Source organism: Acinonyx jubatus, chromosome B4, assembly GCF_027475565.1.
Source record: "Acinonyx jubatus isolate Ajub_Pintada_27869175 chromosome B4, VMU_Ajub_asm_v1.0, whole genome shotgun sequence".
In the NCBI taxonomy this organism is placed as follows: Eukaryota; Metazoa; Chordata; class Mammalia; order Carnivora; family Felidae; genus Acinonyx; species Acinonyx jubatus.
Window position 1 is genome coordinate 21,505,640 of NC_069387.1, and position 13,158 is coordinate 21,518,797.

Consider the following 13,158-nt stretch of genomic DNA (forward strand, 5'->3'; position numbering starts at 1 on the left):
CTTTAAGAATAAATACCGATTCTTCTTGGTTAAGAAATTTATAAGGGCCTCCTATTCTAAGGTCCCTGTTCTGTTTTCCCTTCTTTGGCAGAATCTACAGGCTTAATACTTTCCAGCTTGGTAGACCACCTCCTCTTTCTTGACCTCCTGGCACTGTATCTTGAACAAACAGAATTATAAGATGTTTATTAAAGTTGGGGAAAAAGTAACCGTTTTCTGCTCTTTTTTGTGTATCAGAAAGAGCAGGGGGTCCCAAGGTATCTGATATAATGGATGCAGTATTTGGAGCCCTGTATTTTAATAACTATTAAGGAAAAATGGTTTGATTTCAAGGTCCCTGGACTGTAGAGAGCTCAAGCCCTGGCTGCAAATCGTTTGCCTTGAAGAGACATAAATGAGAACCACAACTGCCAGAAAATAAGGTAATCTCTAGAAATGCCTTGATAAATTAAAATGAAAGATAGCCCAAGACGTCAGCCCTTCATACCCATTGAATGCTGTGCTCTCAGTCAGCTGATAAGATTTTAATTTATTTTATTATTACATTTTTTGTGACAAAATGTAACACAACTCATTCATTTTGTCCGCTAATCCTCTCTCTCCTTCATATAAATGGCATACATGATGATGACCTATGTTAAAGTTATTGCCCACTGTGTGCAGCGTTACAGAGATAATCTACAAATAGTATAAAAATTGGTAGAAAATTAAACTATAAAGCATATAACTGCAGAAAGAGATATAAATCTTTAAATATTTGGGTTTCTTTCCCCTGCACATCTGTTATTTTAGCCACTTGAGCCACCTAGTGGTACTATCTGTGAAATATGATTTCTTATACTGAAAAGGAATATAAAAGCTTTTAACTTGTTGGGATGAGCACTGGGTGTTATATAACTTACATATATATACTATATACATAATATATATACACTATATATGCATATATGCATATATGTATATACATATATACATAATATATACATACTATTATGTATACTATATACATAATATATAATATTACATATTATATAACTTACATATAACTGGGTGTTATATGTAAGTAATGAATCACCGGATTCTACTCCTTTAACCAATACTACACTGTATGTTAACTAACTTGAATTTTAAAAAATTAATTGAAAAAAGAAATAAAAGTGGTAGTATGGACTGAAAAAAAAACCTTTTAGCTGTTTCCAACTTAACAGGACTGAAGTAAGGAAAATGAATTGTAACCATTGTATACATTCAGATTTCCAAATTAGTGTTTATTAATAAATTACAATTAACTAACAAAGTAAGCAAAGCATTATGTTTTTATAATTTGTTTTATAATATTCAATCTTCTACCAATTTAACATTAATATTTATTAATGAATTCATTTATTATTAATTTATAAATAAAAAATAAAGTATAAAAACGTAACTCTTTGCTTATCTTGTTTCCTCTAGTAAAGTCCACATAGCCAAGAAAATAAAAATTATAAGAAATAGTAATTGATGGGAGGGAAATTTTCAATATGTATAACAAAGAAATAGCTATCAAATATTTAGTGAACTAAAAATGACTAATACATTTTAGAACTTGTTGTATTCACATGGAATCTTGGTCCTGGGTAGAGCCATATTTTCCAAATCTGTCTTCCGACACATCATCAGTCTCATTTCTTCTTACATTCAAAGAACAAAAATTAATTACCGATCTGCTTAGCGGTCCATTAGAAATACTCCACACCCAGATTACACGGTGACTAATCTGAGATTTCTTTCACTGGGAATTGTAGCTCAAACTAAGTTTCCATGTTGGCTCTGTTCCGGTGTAATAACCTCCAGCAGAGCCAAATCACAAAATACTTACTAACTTCACGTGTTAGAATCCACATTCATCTTTGCCTTGTTAACTTTCAAGGAGCTTCTTATTTGTTGTTCCAAGAATGTCAGGTTCTTTGGTTTCCTGCTGTCTTAAATTGCCATTTGTATGTGTTTATGTGTTTTTAAAAATCAGAATTAGCACAAAGGAGTGATAAATTTGTTTTCTTCCAATTCACCAAGCTTCCTGCTTGGTAGGATTGCAAAGCCATAGTGTGAAACCAGCAGGGCAAATGTTCTCTCTTTTGGCTGATCCAGTGTTACGTAAACTCTGACCTCCCCCCATCTCATCTGGTTTGCATTAGGTGAGCAGAAGACAGGTAGATTTCACGAGGGGTCCTGGAAGCAAAGGTGTCTATGGAAGGGTAGAGGAGTGAAGAGTGTCAGCCTGAGAGCCGATAAGATCTTTAAGGGATGATTGAGCAGAATGAACATGAAATAGGCTCTAAAAGAGGAGAAGCTTCCCTGATGTATAAGGCAGCCAGGCAGATCTGGTGGGGGGAACGAGGTAACAAAGGGAGGATTGTGCTCTAAGCGAGGGGGTGAAGGCCTATTCTTTTGCCTTCCCTTCAGGGGATGCCATCTTTCTGGGCAGAATGTGTGCTTGGGGAATAGACATGTTGCCTAGGCTGGGCAGCCAGAGAATTTCCTCAGGCATTTTGAACTTGGGGCCGGTGAGAATGAGTCTGACTTGTTCTTTGGGGTGAGTCTCGGGAGTTGTGTGGTACTGCTTGCTGCTCTGTGGAGAAAATCAGCCTCAGAGAGGAGAGATAGAAGCCAAGATGCAGACATACAGGACAGGGAGAGAGTCTGAACCAAGCTTCTTGGAATGCACGTCTCCTTTTGCATCAATTAATTGGACCCCCACTCTTACTTAGCTCCTTAGACCAATTCAGATTGGAAGATGTAGTGTTCGTGAAATAACACAAGTCCCAAAGTGAACTTTAGAACAGTAAATAAAGCCATCCAGAGAATATGGAGGAATAAGACTTTCCTTTGTTCTGCATTTTTCATGTAGAAGGGTGGACATTAGCTAAAGCTACGGTCTGCTGGTGTTCAGTCTGGTCTTGATTCCCCGCCCTGTTCTCATTCTTCATAGGATCCTCGAATGAACTTCTTTTCTCTCATGATTTTAGCTCTCACCAATGTGCTTGCTAATGGCTCCTGAATTTTTTTATATTAAATATAATTTATTGTCAAATTGGTTTCCATACAACATCCAGTGCTCATCCCAACAGGCGTCGTCCTCAATGAATGGCTCCTGAATTTGTAACTCTATGAACTCAAGAGCTGTCTATCTAATTGTATATTGGGCATTTCCTCTTAGTTCTATGGAAACTTCCAAGTCAGTGCATCTAACAAATGAACTCTTCCTGAATTCTTCGTATTCCTTGGGGCAGAGAGTGGTATCACTATCTACCTGGGTGCTTAAGTTGGAAACATATGAATGAATCATTGGTGACTCCTTCATTTTTGACCCCTACATCTTATCGGTCAGTATGATTTTTCCACAAATCTCATTATTATTCCTCAAATGCATCTCTTTCTCTCCACCTTCACCATTAAGTCCTTAGGCAAGAGCCTTAGTATTTCTTGTGTGGCTTATTTTAATAGCCTCTTCCCTTTTGTCCCAGCCTTGAGTTATTCACCACTTGATATTCTTCTTTCTGGAGTTAACTTTCTCAACTGAAGATCTCGTAGTGTCATTTAAAAAAATCTTTCATGACATCCCTCCCCCCACCGCCCCCCCCCCCCACCCATATGGTTCTTCCATATGGTTTTTCCTCTTCCTCCAACATGATCTTTAGCCAGTCCCTTCCTGCGATTCTACTTCCTAGCCATGTGCGTTTCTCCCCGAATGGGCTGTGCCCCTGCGTGTCTCAGGGTAGACTGAGTAGACTCAGGGTAGACTCGTGTCCCCTGAGTAGACTGCTCCTTCTGTAGAGACTGATTGCACGGCTTCTGTCTGCATGGCTTCCCAGTTCAGCCCAGCCACTCCCCTCTTCAGAAAGGCTTTCTTAACCTTTCTACTCTGTGGATAGTTCTGCTACAACACTTATCACAGCCTCTTGCTATCATCTGCTTACTCCCTTGTCTTCCCAAATGTGCTGTGAAACTCCTTGAAGCTAAAACAAGCACCTGGATATCTAATGAGTAAACAAATAGAGTCTTTTATCCAACCGATGAATTCAAAGATGAATACAGCCATGAACCATTTACCAATTACTCTGCTTGGAGTTTACACTCTGGGCAGCATCACTTCTGAAGCAATAAATAAGAAAAATGAAGGTGGCAGTGGTATGTTAGTATTGTTAAAAGACTGCAAAGGAGGAGCCTCCTGCCGTTATCTGCCCACTTCTAGCAGAACAGATTGGTGGGTGAGAATATGAAATATGGTAACTTGAACTGCCATAAGTGAGGGTGGGAGGAAGGCAGTCATTTCATTCTGATAGAGGAAAACCTACATAGAGATTCTGCTCCACTGTTAACTTAAAAAAAAATTTTTTTTTTATGTTTATTTGTTTTTGAGAGAGACAGAGACAGAGGGTAAGTGGGGGAGGGGTAGAGAGAGAGAGAGAAGAATCTGAAGCAGGCTCCGAGCTCCATGCTGTCAGCACAGAGCCTGACACGGGGCTCAAACCCATGAACCATGAGATCATGACCTGGGCCACCCAGGTGCCCCTCCACTGTTAACTTTTTAAACGGCTCTAATGAACATTGGCAGGTATCTGAATGAACAACCTTGAAAGCTTTTGATTGCCCAACAAGAGACTGGAAAAGGCCTTTCTAGAAGCAAGAGAGAAGAGGAGCTATGTGGGATCCTACGAAGGCTCACACAGAAGCGTAGATACCAGTGTCCAACTCAAAGGAGTTGGCCAGGTAGTTGTTTCCAGTCTGTTTCCTGTTGTTGGCTCTGTTTAGGATTTTTCTGTCTTGGTAACATTTCGCAAAAGAGCATTTGCCTTTCTTTGTAGGTCAACTGAAGTGGTTGTGGGATTTTTGCTCCTTTTCTCCTGGGACCCCAAGCCAGCTGCACTACCTGTCGGAGATCCCATGGTCTTTACCCTCCACAAAGGGGAGCTAGAGTCACACTTGAGGGACATAAAACAAGGGATCTATCAAACCATCAAACAGAAAATTCCAGGAACATTTGTTTAATACCAACTCAGAAGTTGCTTCAGAATCTCCATAAGAAAGGGGATTGGGGCACAATTTATTAGTAAAGGAGAGTGGAAAGGGGTTGAAGGAGACATGGAGATTATGGATTGGTAGGGTCAAGCTAAATCCCTCCAGAGCCCCCTGTTTGTGTTACTATGGTAATGGTTCTCTCACTAAATCGTGCTGGACATTGTGGGAAATTAGAACAACAAACAAAGCAAACCACTTGATTAAAATGAACCCTGCCCTGAAGGAAATTGGAGTCCAGCCGGGAGAGACAGAAAAACTAACAGGTTTAAGAGACTATTAAGTCAGGGGTGCCTGGCTGGCTCAATCCAGAGAGCATGTGACTCTGATCTCCGAGTTGTGAGTTCAAGCTCCATGTTGGGTATGGAGCCTACTTAAAAAAAAATAACTAAGAAAAAAAATTAAAAATAAAAAGACACTATTAATCAACCCAAAACAGTTTCCTGGAGACCAGTCTGTGCAACTGATTGACCAGGAGTTCTAGTCTTGCCGACACCATTAATCTTTCCTGGTCCCAGGTGCCATTTGATATCACTTGGTGGTCATTGTGTCTGCTCTGTGGTTAAACATCAGTAGGGATGATTCTGGGTTGTGGGCATGGCTGGGCTTTCAGGGCAGCAGTGGGGATTCCAGAAATCTCTGGGTCACTGAAAGCCCCTTTCTTCAGCCCAGTGTGGGGAAACTGGGCTGAGAGATTACTGGGGATATGGACACCCTCCCTTCACATCCCTATTTCCTGAAACAGGGTTTTACAGTCTCTCCAACCAGTCTTACCTCCTCATCTCATGTGTTTTCCTCTCAGAAAATGAGAGCTTTGCTTGTTTTGCTCTGTTTGAGACCTGAGATTGGGCACAGATGAAGACACTTGCCAATTTTCAATTGCATTATATCTGAATTTACATTATCCTGGGGCATGATTATCAAGGGAATTTTCTATAATAATGTTCTCTTTGAGTTGAAAGAAATCAGAGTACTGCCCTGAGGAGAAAGAATTAATATATAATTATTGTATAAGGTGGATGTATGAGGACAATAATAACCAAGGATCATTGATTCTTTACTATATGCCAGGCGTCGTTTTCAATTATTTATTTGTGTTATCTCATTTATTCCTCACAGTGGCCCAGGGAAGACTGCCCTGTTATTATCTCCACTTTAGGACGTGGAGATTTGGGTATAGAAAGGTAAAGTAATTTGCCCAAGAGCACATAGCTACTCAGTGGCAAAGTTGGAGGTGGAAACTCAGCCAGTCTTACTCTGGATACCATGTTTTTAACCACAATGTTATTTTGAAGTGGAGCAGTATAGGTTGTCTTTTGTTTGGTGATGGGGAGGGGGTTGCTGTAAAACTAGCTCAGATTCACAGCTTAACCCAACTTCAAAGCTGGACGGTAATAACTAAAATCTGAGTAGCTAGCTTTGTTATAAATGAGAAGAGTGCCATTGGGGTAGGAAAACCCTGCAGACACTTGGAATTTTGATTTCTCATTTCCAAAAAAATTCCAATTTGATTTTTAAATATTTATTTTATTTTTGAGACAGAGAGAGACAGAGCATGAGCGGGGGAGGGGCAGAGAGCGAGAGAGAGACACACACACACACACACAGAATCCGGACCAGGCTCCAGGCTCCGAGCCATCAGCACAGAGCCCAATGCAGGGCTCGAACTCGTCAACCGCAAGATCATGATCTGAGGACTGAGCCACCCAGGTGTCCCCCGATTTGATTTTTCAACCTAGCCTCTTCTGTCTTCACAGAAGCATTTTGCAACTTTACTTGTTTTTTCTTTCCTTAAAAATTTCAGTTTTTCTCTCTTAATTTTTTCTTCTTTCCAAAATTTGGGTATGCCCATGACTACTGCATCATGGGGGAAAACCAGAGTGAACTACCTTTGGCTGCACCTGCTTCCTCAAGGTTTTTATTTTATTTAAAATTTTTTTTTATTTTTTATTTCCGAGAGAGAGAGAGAGAGAGAGAGAGAGAGGGAGAGCATGTGAGTGGGGGAGAAGAGTAGAAGATGGGAGAGAGAGAATCCCAAGCAGGCTCCATGCTCAGCATGGAGCAGACTAGGGTCTTGACCCCATAACCTTGGGATCATGACCTGAGCCCAAATCAAGAGTTGGTGGCTCAACCGACTGAGCCACCCAGGCCCCCCTCCAATAGCTTTTTAGAAAGACTTATTTCTTTCTTCAAATTCCACTGCCTCAAGATTTGTCTCCCCAAGCTCCAGGTAATCTCTTTTCGAAGTTCAAAGGCATCTGTCATTTTCATTGCTTCTGGCTCTTTTAGCTTCTGTGTTACCGTAAGATCCCTCTCTTCCGCTTCTCTTTTTCCTTTTTTCGCCTCTCATCTTCCTCCTACCCACTCACTGTGGGCTTGTCCAGGATGTATTTCTGAGAACATTGCTACTCTTTTGATGCATCCTTCCCTTTGAAAAGGTCATCCATTTTCAAAGTTTCCCCTCTCCCTTTCACACAGGTTACTCTGTATCTATCTTTGTCTTAGTAATTTCCTCTTGCCCAAATGTACTTACTTCCAAGCGCTTCCGGGAAATTTCCACCTAAGGATTCTACCGCCACCATTTGGCTCAAAGTGAACAAGATTTGGTTCATAATCAATATTTCCCACGTGAGTTCTCCTGAGAACAGTAAATAGAACACACTTATGCAGCATGTACAGTGAGTCTGGAACCATTCCAGTTATCTTCTCTATTTCACGAGATGAAGGAGCTCAGGCCTAGGGATGCAGAGCATTGTGCCCCCAGTTGACATGACGCAGCTACCAAGTGGAGAAGCCAGGGTTCACCCTAGGCAGTTCTGAGAATCTTTACTCCCAGCCAGCCCTTGATATTTCTCTGCCATGTTTTCTGATTTCCCACACTCAAAATTGTATTCATCAATGTGTCTTTTCTTCCAGTCCAATTCACAGATCTTTACTTTTCTTTCAAGATGTTTTTGTGGTCTGTATAAGTCAGGCTCTGCAAAGGCACAAATGGCCCATTCAACACCGAACAGACAAAACCCAGTGGTATGGTCAAGGAAACCAGCAAGGGCTGGGGGACCTCCCTGGGGCTAACACATTGGTAAACAATGCTATGGGAGTCCAGAGAAAGCTGGGTCTATGGAAGTAGGACCACCTACCAGTAAGGGATGGGGAGGTGGCAGGGAGGGGCGTGGAGAGAACAAATACCCCAACTCTCTCTCCTCATGGCTTCTACTTGTGCTTCATTACCTCACGCCTGGATCATTGTTGCTCCCTCCTCAGTGATCTAACTTCGTTTCTCTCCACTTTATCGTGCTGCCCTATTGCTAGACCAGTCTCTCTAAGGTGCCACATTCACTGTGTGATTTTTCTTCTCACAACCTTCAGAGGTTTGTCATTGCTTGCCAGTCTAATATGGACACTGCTCCAAATCCTGGGTCTAATCCCTCTTTCAAATGTTGTGTTCTGTTACTCTCCTAGCCCCTTGCTCCAATTGGCTTCCTCATTGCTGCCCCCCTTTCTATAAGCATACCCCTCTTATACCTGCATCCCGTGCTGTGGCTCATATCCTTCCTTAGGCCTGAAATGCCTTCTTCGGTCTTCTATCCAAATGCTATATATCCTTCAAGACTCATCTCTCTGCAAACATTTCTCAGACCGCTCCTATATACATGGGTCCTTCTATCTTTCCAAATTTCCGCTGAATTGTGGAAAACACCTTAAATTAAGTCTTTTCTAGATGTTTTGTAAACATGTGCCTTGTCTCTCCTAACTGATGGACAAAGATCCCCAAATCAAGAATACGGTCAATGGTTCATCAGTGTGACTCTTATTTTCTACGCTATAATAGTTTGAAGGGGTACAGTTAAAACAGTGTGGGGATGGTTAACATGCCAACAAAAAGTAATTTATGCTCTAAGCCCCTTGCTGTACAATCAGGGTGACCCCGGCTTTTAAGTCCCTCCCTCTCCTGCCAGGGTCCCCAGTGATCCCCTTTGCTGCTAGAAGCACTTGAGATTAAGTGCCCGGGGGTATCTCTGCTGTGTCCACTCTTTGCTTTCGGAGGCTGCAGGCCTACAGACCAATAAAATCGATCCGTGCTCTGTATGCATCCTTCAGCTTTCCTTCTGGAGACCGTCATTTCACACGGTTGTCATTCTCCTTTATCCTTTTTGGTATAAACCATCCTGTTTGCCAGCAGTTGCCTGTTGGGATAGGATTATCTGGTTCGTACACTGAGAGAACTCCAATATACTGACCCCTAGCTAGTATTTCTGACCAAAATTGGTCCATATCAACTTTTCCATCATGTAGGTCAATGCCTGGAAGATGATCTTCACTTCTGTTCTTTGCTCAGGACCTCTCAGTGCTGGAGTTTTCTGTGAGCTCTTCTCAGACAAGACCCTCCTTGGAACACTGTGACATGCTAGGACATGAGTTCCCTTAATGACCGTTAACAATTTATTCTCAAAGGACCTTAACATTCATCTGTCATCTACTGTGATATCTACAATATTGATTTTTTTCTCTTTGCGTTTCCAATCTCATACTGTAAGGCTCTAGGATTTCCTTTACCACTTCTAGGAAAGCTTGAAACTCGACCTTTTAATAGTTAAGTAGAAACAGCATAAGTTAGTGAATATAAATGGACTTCTTCCATTGGTCATTTGGATGGATTCTCTGACCTTATCTCTAGAAGGCTTTCTTATCTTAAAATTTTTTTCTATCCTGTCTCTTTCAATGAATGTTCCCCAAGATGATAGGTTCTTTGATAGCTTAATCAGAACTAGAGTAATTTAAAAAACCAATCCTAAGAAACGCCAAAGTATTTCAGAGGGAAGAAGAATTTGTGTAGTGAAATATTTTCACAAGGGATATATTGGGTTCTTCCGAGTGACATATGTACAGTTAAAAAAAAAAATTCGTTGTGCCCATTACTTTTGGAGCAAAGAAATGCAACTTTTCTAATCTACTGTGGTTTGTAATTAGGTGATGAAAAGCAGTCTCCTCCAGATTCAGCAGCTGTTAGCTATCTAGATGTTTCTTTCTATCAAGTAAAAGCTATATTGCTTTTTTAGAGATGATCACAGAAATGAAAAAACATCACCAGACTAGCTAAATCAAGACAGAGGGAAGGGGTGGGGTGGAGAATCATTTAAAAAAGCAATTGTGTCCACACAGGACATTCCTTCTGAAGATTTTGACATCCTGAGGAACTTCTCTGTCTACCTCACCTCTTATAAAATCATGCGATGTGAAAGGGAAGCCAGAGCTAGATGGGAACAGAGGAGGAGGTCTGGGCCATTTCCTTTGGTAAACACAAAGACCTCCTTTTGCTGGAAAAAACCCAGAAGCTGAACTTGGTGGGTTTGAGGGCTCGCAAATGCAACCAGCTGAAACTTTGTAAACATTTAGCATAAAACTCATTTTTAATCTCATAAACTTAATTTTTTCCCCTAGCATATGGGATGCATAAAAAGGAAATAAAACTTTAGTAAATTGAGCCTTACTTGTGCTTTATAAAAAAGAAATTGAATTGCTCTAATGGCAGCTGCAGCTGGCATTCAGCTTCCAAAAACCAGTGTAAATCTAGTTTTTAGTGCTTGATTTAGTAAACACTCAGCTGCAAACAGGCTTCAAAAACAACTCTGAATGCAGGGTTTTCCGTAAAGGCAGTTATGTAACCTCTGTGTGTTATGCCTTTAAAATATGTGAAGTCTAGCAGAAACCCTGATTGAGACGTCTTACAATTATCCTTTGCTCTATATTTAAATCTGCATAGAGTTTGCTATCCGTTGCACACAGAGCTCGCACAAATGGATTCTAATAGGCTGCAAATCTAAATGGATGTGTTGTGGTCATTCATGCTATAAAAAAAGTAGAGTCCGCCTCGGATGCCAGAGTTGAGTTTGACCCATTGTTTGGTTATCTCATCTCCAAGTGATAGTCGCAGCCTGTGTTTGATTCTGCCCTGCTCTGGGCCTTGTCAGACTCCCGCACATTGAGGACCCAGAAGAAACCCCGTTTCGCATTCTGTTCAGCAAAGGCTGCACGTGCCCAGCTTGCAATGTTTGCTAAAAATAGAGAGAAAATCTTGTCCCTGACAAACAAGATGAAACGTCCAACTGCTTTAGAATCGACGCACAAATAACTGTTAGGTTTCTAAATGCCAGTTTAGCTTAAATCTTTCTTAGTGAACTGGGTTTAGTGGAGATTTTTGTGTTTCGGTTGTTGGCTTTCCAATCACTATATATTCACCGGTAGACAAAAGGAGAGTGGGCACCTCATGGCGTTTCTGCTCAAGGAATCTTTTCTAATAATTCTGGCTCGGATGGGCAAGGTTAGTCCTGTGAACAATTTGGAATTAGGATAAATTGGTGCCTCTTTCTTCCTCCCTTAACTGCCTTACAGTATCTCAGGCTTATTTTTAGCTGGTTGCCAACCACCCCTGTCTGAGGATTTCTCTACTTCTCCGGGGCATTTCCAATTTTTAAAAGAGACCCTCGAATGTGGAAGAATCCCAAGACCCCAAATTTGTCTTGTTTGCAAGCCAGGATCTGGGGTTAATCTTCTGGGCAGAGGGCAGATTGTTGTGAGGCTGGCTCTCGGCAGAGTGGCTGGGCTTTAGAGAAGGAAATTCACATACACCCTCTTTCTTTTTCCCACCATCTGGTCTTTTGGCTGCCAGCGACTGGAGCTATTAAACAAATGGAGACTTTATGAAATTTGAAAACAAGACTGCTGCACAGCGTGGTAGGTGGAGAGAGTCACGAGTTGATGGTTCTACTCATGGCTCTGCTGTTACCAGCTGAGTGACCTTAGGGAAGTCACTCAAACTCTCTGGGCTTTTGTCCTTCCTACCTTTCAGGACTGTGGCAGGGCTGAATACAGACATGAGAAAGTAGTTTGAAAAGTCCAGAGTACTACACAATTCTGAGGGACTTTGATTATTCAAGGCAGTGAGGCTTACGTACACAGCGAGGAGTATCTTCTTCTTCCCCAAGAAAGGGTAACCATTGCCTGCACCATCGTGTTTTAGAGAAATTATGTGAGCGTGTAGTAGATCCTGTTATGCCTGTGGATGACCTTTCTGGAGAAGATCTGATGCCTGGCTACTGAAACAATTAAAAAGGATAAAAGCGCTTCAGAAGTCACATGAAAATATTAAGGTGAAAACAGGTGAGCTATCCTGGATGTAATCTATATTATACCTCTCCCCAGCCAGGAGAGATATTCAAATAATATTATAATATATAATATAATATATAATATTTCTTTCTTTCTTTTTTTACATACATCTTTTTTTTTAATGTTTATTTATTTTTGAGACACAGAGAGACAGAGTATGAATGGGGGAGGGTCAGAGAGAGAAGGAGACACAGAATCCGAAACAGGCTCCAGGCTCTGAGCTGTCAGCGCAGAGCCCGATGTGGGGCTCGAACTCACGGACCGCGAGATCATGACCTGAGCCGCAGTCGGACGCTCAACCTACTGAGCCACCCAGGCGCCCCTACATACATCTTTTAATGTTTTATTTATTTTTGAGGTGGGGAGAGGGACAGAGAAAAAGGGAGACAGAGGATCCAAAGTGGGCTCTGTGCTGACAGCAGAGAGACCTGACGTGGGGCTGGAACTCACGAACCACTAGATCATGACCTGAGCTGAAGTCGGACACTCAACCGACTGAGCCACCCAGGCACCCCTTAGTTTCTTTTTAATATTCAAAATTAGTCGCCTGAAAGGCTACCTGTTTATGTTAGAAATCCAGAATTTATTTTTATTTTTATTTTTGAATTAAAAATCAATAATTTATAGGCATATAGTTTAAACAGTTGAATAGTTTTACGGTTTGCTTCCCTCCCTCTCTGTTTGTAACTTTTTTTTTTTTTTGAGACTCTTAAATACACAGAACAAACTGAGGGTTCATGATGGGGGCGGGGGAGAGGGGAAAATAGGTGATGGACATTGAGGAAGGCACTTGTTAGGATGAGCACTGGGTGTTGCATGTAAACGATGAGTCACGGGAATCTACCCCCCAAACCAAGAGCACACTGTATACACTGTATGTTAGCCAAATTGACAACAAATTACATTAAAAATAAAATTAAGATTAAAATAAAA

At 41.2% G+C, this 13,158-nt stretch overlaps 1 long non-coding RNA gene across 3 annotated transcripts in view; it reads left to right on the plus strand.

The window, feature by feature from the left end:
- The window catches only part of LOC106969751 (uncharacterized), a 53,860-nt gene that overhangs the window by 17,368 nt on the left and 23,334 nt on the right, over positions 1–13,158 (plus strand). For 2 of the 3 annotated variants that reach the window (XR_008299953.1, XR_008299954.1), the window contains exon 3: positions 334–422. This is a non-coding gene — a long non-coding RNA (uncharacterized LOC106969751). Of the gene's footprint in view, positions 1–333; positions 423–4,594; positions 4,750–4,844; positions 6,561–13,158 lie in introns of those variants that run through there. The other variant, XR_003425252.2, reaches the window with a different exon arrangement.